Source organism: Equus quagga, unplaced genomic scaffold (assembly GCF_021613505.1).
Source record: "Equus quagga isolate Etosha38 unplaced genomic scaffold, UCLA_HA_Equagga_1.0 HiC_scaffold_4286_RagTag, whole genome shotgun sequence".
NCBI classification, from domain to species: domain Eukaryota; kingdom Metazoa; phylum Chordata; class Mammalia; order Perissodactyla; family Equidae; genus Equus; species Equus quagga.
This window is the reverse complement of record NW_025793765.1, coordinates 16,348-22,993: the sequence shown is the minus strand read 5'-3', so window position 1 is coordinate 22,993 and position 6,646 is coordinate 16,348. Positions and strand designations below refer to the sequence as shown.

At 47.7% G+C, this 6,646-nt stretch overlaps 1 pseudogene; it reads right to left on the bottom strand.

The window, feature by feature from the left end:
* Nucleotides 1-813: 813 nt before the first annotated feature.
* LOC124232280 (receptor-binding cancer antigen expressed on SiSo cells-like) lies at nt 814-3,264 on the bottom strand (annotated as a pseudogene).
* Nucleotides 3,265-6,646: the final 3,382 nt, after the last annotated feature.

The window sequence follows — 6,646 nt, the reverse complement described above, 5'->3', positions numbered from 1 at the left end:
AAAGGAACCTGTCACTTCTCTACATCCTAGCACCCCCTTGCATTGGACCCTTCTTCCTGAGGTTTCCCCCAGCGCCCCGGAAACCCTTCCCAATTTTCCACTACCCACCCCCATAAATGCCAGGGGACCTCGACCAGATCCCCATCTCCCGGGCCCCGCCCTCTCGCTCCACTAGACGCTCAGGCCCCGCCCCTCTCCTGTCCCCATCTGCAGGCCCAGCCTCCTGCGGCCGCCTCCAGCCCTGCCATCTCTCCACCGGCCCCGCCCACCGATTGCTACTAGGTATCGGAGTCCTTCCCTATGTCCCATGCAGTCCCTTAGGTCTCTCCATAATCATGGAAACAAAAAGTATTTAAAATTATTTATTTTATCATTACGCACATTGAAGGAAAGCATAACAGATGCCAGTGGATTTACCCACCATAAAATTTTTTGAACCCATTTCATAAGCTAGAAACACCAGCTTGAAGAGGTACCGGCATGTTCCACTTGGGATAATATCTCTTCTGCAAACAATTGTCTTATATTTGCAGCATGTTGAAAAACATATTGTCTTGTAAGTCCTTTGTTCTTCTGAGTCGCGATCCCTAAGAGTTCAAGGTACTTTGGGGGAATGCTGCGTGGCCTGATGAGTGCATGAAAATCAAGGTTTGCACTCTGAAAACACTCTTAAATACACACAAGTGTTGTTTGGGTGTGGAGCTCAGATTCCTCCCACTGGCGCTAGGACGTTTTGAGGACGCTTTATGAAAGTTTCAGGTCAGTTTCGATTGTTCCTTTTTCCTTCCTCTCGAGCTTCCTTTTCCATTTTCTTCTGTTTTTTGCTGCTCTCTGTTCTCCGTCTGCTACTTTCTGCTGCTACAGAACTTCTGCTCGCCAGGCCACACCTTCTTCCCGAGCATTGGTATTTTCTTGCCGAGTGCATCTGTCACCTAATTCTGGAGATGGATGCATAAAAAGAATATCTCATGTAGCTGCTAATTTACTAGAGAATCTGTGCTACCAATTGACTAGTGAAAATTTAATGGTTCACTCTTCTCAATACTGATTTTCTGAGGGTTTTTTTTTTTTTGGAGTTTCATGAAAATTTTTTTTCCAGTAATTTTATTGAGGTCATAATGGTCTATAACATTGTGTAGTTTCCGGTGTACATTATTATTTATCAATTTCTGAATAGACTTCATTGTGCTCACCTCCAGAAGTCTACTTTTTGTCTGTTGCCGTACTTATGTACCCATTAACCCCTTTCACCCACCCCTAAACCCCTTCCCCTCTGGTAACCACAAATCTGTCTCGTTGTCCATGTGTTTGTTTATCTTCCACATATGAGTGAAATCATGTAGTATTTGTCTTTCTCTGTCTGGCTTATTTCGCTTAACATCATACCGTCAAGGTCTATCCATGTTGTTGCAAATGGGACAGTTTCGTCTCTTTTATGGCTGAGCATATTTCATTGTATGTATATACCACATCTTCTTTATCCATTCATCCGTAGAAGGGCACTTGGGTTGCTTCCACATCTTGCCTATTGTGAATAATGCTGCAATGAACATAGGGGTGCATAAATCTCTTTGGATTGTTGATTTCAAGTTCTATGGATAGATACCCAGTAGTGGGATGGCTGGGTCATATGGTATTTCTATTTTTAATATTTTGATAAATCTCCGTGCTGTTTTCCATAGTGGCTGCACCAGTTTGCATTCCCACCAGTAGCACATAAGGGTTCCCTGTTCTCCACACCCTTTCCAACATTTGTCATTTGATTTTATGAGTTTTCCTTCTAGTTGTTATCATGTCCTTAAAATTGTCGGGTTCCATTGTGTTTCCTGCTGTTTTTTGTAGTGTGGCCACATTCCCAGTCCCTCCTTCCGTCTTTACACGTGTGGGTGCATCTTCCTCCCGGGAGGTCCATCTTCAACGTCTGTCTGCTCAGGAACTTTGAACAATTAACTGTAGTTGGCAAAGTTACTTGATCTCCACTTAATTATCATCCTCTGCCAGATCTGCATATTAATCCCTTTAGGAGTGAGAATGCTATTGCTGGGCACGCACAGACTTCAAGTAGCTGAAACTGACAGCTATGGTGGGGATCCAAACCCGCCTCTCCCGCTCAGAGCTGCCACGGGCTGCTCTCAGACACAAGGCGCGGACACTGGTGCTACACTGATTGACTTTTGAAGGTCAAGCACACCTGTGCTGCTGGGTTAAACCTTATATGGTCATGGTATACATCGGTGGGTTCTGTTTCTTCATACTTTGTTAGGAATTTTTGCCTCTATTTTTGTGAGGGTTCTTGGTCTGTTATTTTTTCTTTTTCTGTAATATCTTTTTTTCTGGTTTTGGTATCTGGATTATGCTGGCCTCATAACATAACTTAGGAAGTATGCCCTGCCTCTATTCTCTGAAAAAGCTTGTATGAGGTGGTTATTTCTTCTTTGAATATTTCATAGAATTCACCAGTAGAACTGTCAGGGTCTGGGAATTTACTCCATTTACAGGCCAACAAATTATTCTGAAACTGTCTCATAAATGTTGGCAGAAGACACAAAATACCAGGTCAGAGACAAAGGACTTTGGTACTCACAGCGCATCAAAAGTAGAAGCATTAGCATATGTGTTTTCTTTCCTCTTTTCCCCCCAAAACAGTGGGGTTGATGCAGAGGGAGCCAGAGTCTCACACCACACATGCATTAGGGCTATTTCCTCCTGGAGAACACAGAGCTTGGGGAATCCTCCACTTTTACAGAAGCAGTAGGGAGCCTGCTGGATCTTGGGGGAAATGTTAACTCACCCTTCAAGGCTGCTTGCTGTAAACATAACCCTAAGAAATGGCCTGGACCAAGAGCAGTCAGGACAAAGATTCTAGTCATGCTCGTGAGAATACACAGGGAGGCTCCATTCCTATTGCAGGTTGCCTCTCTCGACAATGAACCCCTTGGCATGACACATTTTTGGCCAGACTTGAATTTTCACATGAGCATGCCACTCCACTGGCCACTCTGATTAGTCTGACTGATAGATGCTGGGACCCAGTCTCTTCAATTTGTTTCATCCAGTATTTAATGGAGACAACCATCAACAGAACTCCAGGAAGCAACACGAGTCCAGCCTGCAGGATTGACCTCAATGATGCTCCCCGTGGTCCAGCATCAGACAACTGTGACCACGTCGCGAGGGGACAGTGGGTCTTATTTTATGCAGCCAGGATGTGGTCTACAACCCAAGCAAGCGAGTTTAGACGGACCTGCGGATCTTTGGTGACATTGCCGATAATTACAGGGAGTGATAGATGGGCTGAAAAAGAAACCTCCAGCCTCAGTGGATAGAAACTTTGTGGCCCATCTTCCCCCACATACAAACATGTAACCTGAAGGGACACAGGGCACCCCAGCTCAGGATTTGTTGTGAAACCCACCTTGGATCACCAGCCACAGATTTGGCTGAGGCACATGGGCAGTGTCACCAAGCAGGTGCAGCCTCAGTTGCCGTACATGGCACAGCCCAAGGATGACCAGGTGCCGGGGGAGGCACACGAACTGAGTCAGTCAGCCTGAATCGAGGTTTGTCAGTGAGTGTCTCTGCGCACATAGGAGGGAGGTGCTGTGGACGGCATACCCACACGGGTTTCCTGTTTTCACAGCAGACAGATGAGGATGACACCCAGCAGCAGACCTGAGTGTCAGCAGCAGCTGTTTCTGGACTCAGGCGGCAGTGCTGAATCCAGGGGACAAAGGGAGCACTCACTGTTTTCCCCTTGAGTACCGTGCTCGGGGGCCTATGGTGTTCCTTCCCCAAGCACTGAGGTTATTGTTGCCCCTGCACGGCCACCAAGTCAGTGTGTCCCCTCCAGGAGCTAGAACTTCACCCTTTTGTTCCATCCATCCCCTATTTGCATCCAGACCTTTCATCCAGAAGAGTCAGGTGTGAGTGGAACAAGGTGATTTTTACATCTTTTGAAACTCCTTGTATTTCCTCCCTTGCCACCCATGTGACCACAAAGGGGGTAACTCAGCAAGCAGTGTACTCAACCAAGTGATCATTATCTTTGTGATCTAGGACCATATCAATCCAACGAGAGAAGCCAGGGGGCTGAACCAGAATTAACTTGGAATCTCCAAGGCTCCTGTGGGCTGTGCCAGAGGATGAACCAACCAGGCCGGCCTGGAAATGTTAGTAGGGGAAACGAAGATGCATCGTGCCCAGGCCTGGTCAAGGTGGGATTCTGAATTGTCAAATAGGTCTGTATAACCCCCATGTATAGTAAAGAATTAACTTCACCCAGAGACAGGTCTGCCCCTTGCCTGGCTCCTGGGACGTGATATTTAAGCCTTTGGGCTGTCCTGCCTGATAAGAGCATCTTTGTTTACCTGGGGGCTTTGGGATGGGCCAGATAGTCTATGGGGACAATGATTTACAGTGGCGGCTCTGGGCCAATGGTATCTGCTCAGCCTCCAGAGGGGCTGAAGGCCGAGGTCAGCCACACAGGCTGTCAATCATGTCTATGTGACCAAGTGTCAGTAAAAACTCTGGACACTAAGGCTCAGGTGAGCTGGTTGGAAATACTCGGTGATCGTCGTCACACATCCTTGCTGGAAGGGTTAGCATCGCCCACAAGTCCACAGGGAGAGACAACTGGATGCTCACGCCTGGTCTCTGCTGGACTCTGCCCCATGCGCCTCATCCCCTGGCTGATTTTAATCTGTTCCTTTCTCTGTAATAAACCATAACTGTGAGTGGAACAGTTTTCCACGAGTTCTGTGAGTCCTTCTAGCAAATTGTCCAACCCGAGGGTGGTCTCGGGGACCCCCCCAGACTTTACAGCCCATAATCCCCCACCATTTCGTCGTGATCATTGTCCAGGAAATGGCCAAGGAGAGATGACCCCCTTCTTGGAACTGCTGCTTTCAGTGGCCAATCTGTCTTCCTCAGGTGTAGACGCTAGGAGAAGGTGAGGGGGGCGAGTGGGGAATCTTTCAGAGCTGGTTTTGAAAGCTGTTTCAGCACTTAGCACACCGCAGGCCCGTGGACCACAGGGAGGGAAGGCCCACCTGGACTGTCAGTCCAGTGTTGAGTGAGTTTGCAATGAAAGGTGCTTCACCGTCAGACTGAAGACAGTTGCAAAAGCCACCGTGTAGTGGGCAGAGTCAGCAGGTCAGACTGGACCAGCAACGCTGTAACCTGAAAAAGTGTCAAGAGCGGGGAGGCGTCGTCATGGGTTGAACTGTGGCCCACAAAATCGTGAAGACCTAACCCCCAATACCTGTGAATGTGACCTTGTTTGCTAACAGGGTCTTTGCCGATGATCAAGTTAAGATGAGGTCGTTAGTTCTCTATATCAATTACACCTAAATAAAACTGTTTTTTAAAAAAGATGAGGTCACCTGTGTGGGCTCTAATCCAATATAACTGTTATCCTTATAAAAGGGGGAAATTTGAGGAAAGATGGAGAGTGATGTTACCAATGTGACAGCGTAAGAATTTCCTACCGTCCACACCCAAAGGCGCTGCTTATGACTGTGAAAGATGACAAGAGTGGAGCCATATTAAAACAGAGCCAGAGCAGCCACTTCAGAGGAATGGCCTTCCACGTCTTGTTTTCTTTATCTTCCAAACTGGACCAAACCGCCAACATCCCAAGAAGTCAGTAAGGACAAGAACATCCTGTCTGTGAGAAGTGATGGAACTGGACTTTGCTGATGGCTGAATCGCTCACCATCCATGGGGTACCAGCCTAGCCTTTTGCCTGATGACTAAATCTCAAGCCAGTCTACAAAGTACAAACCTAGCCTCACCTCAACCCGCACCAATGAACTCTTCCCTAATACAATTTGCTTCATCTTCCTCCCTTCTCCCCATAAAAGCCCTGAGCCCCTCTCCTGTAATCGGGACGCTCTTTGGGTTTCTCCCTGAATCTCTGCTCCCCAACTGCAATTCTTTGATCCCAAATAAACACTTTGCCTCTTAAACTGGTTTCTGTTTCTGTAGAGTGAAATAACGGTCACCTGTGGAGGAGAGGGCCCTCGTGGGAGTCAAGGAGTCCAGCAGAGAAGTTCCAGGACAGCACTGGGGCAAAACAATCTGAGACTGGAAGCCCTGACGAGGGTAAGAGAACAGCTTCGCTTTGGACAGACACCCCGCCCCAAGGCGGCACAGCTCAGCGCCAAGAGAGGCCTCCTTGGCCCCTGATTTCTCCCTCAGAGGAAAGTTCATACCAAGCAATGGGCTCACCCTGCTTGCCGTGATCTGAGCCAATGAATCACAGTGAGTTAGGGATCGAGAGAGGAAGTCTAATTAGAGTAGATCAGCTGGCAGATCAGAAGACAGGTGACTAATGTCTCAAAAAGCCATCTGCAAGGACTCCAGAATCTTGAGGCAGTTAGAGAGGAAAATGGGCAGTGAGGAGGGGTCCAGGGATGCTGGGCTCCAGGCATCACATTGCTCCATTCTTCTGTCAGCTGCAATGGACACCTTGTAGGTGTGTTTCTCGCCTGTGGTCAGCCTGTTCCTGGAAAGAAGCTAATAGAACAAAGTTTTAATTTATTAAGCTCTTGGGGAGTCCATGCGTAAGCAGAGGCCATATATCAGGACAGCATGTGTTTTTTTTAGAGTACGTGCAGAGCAGAGGAGGGGCCGGGGCCATTTAGCA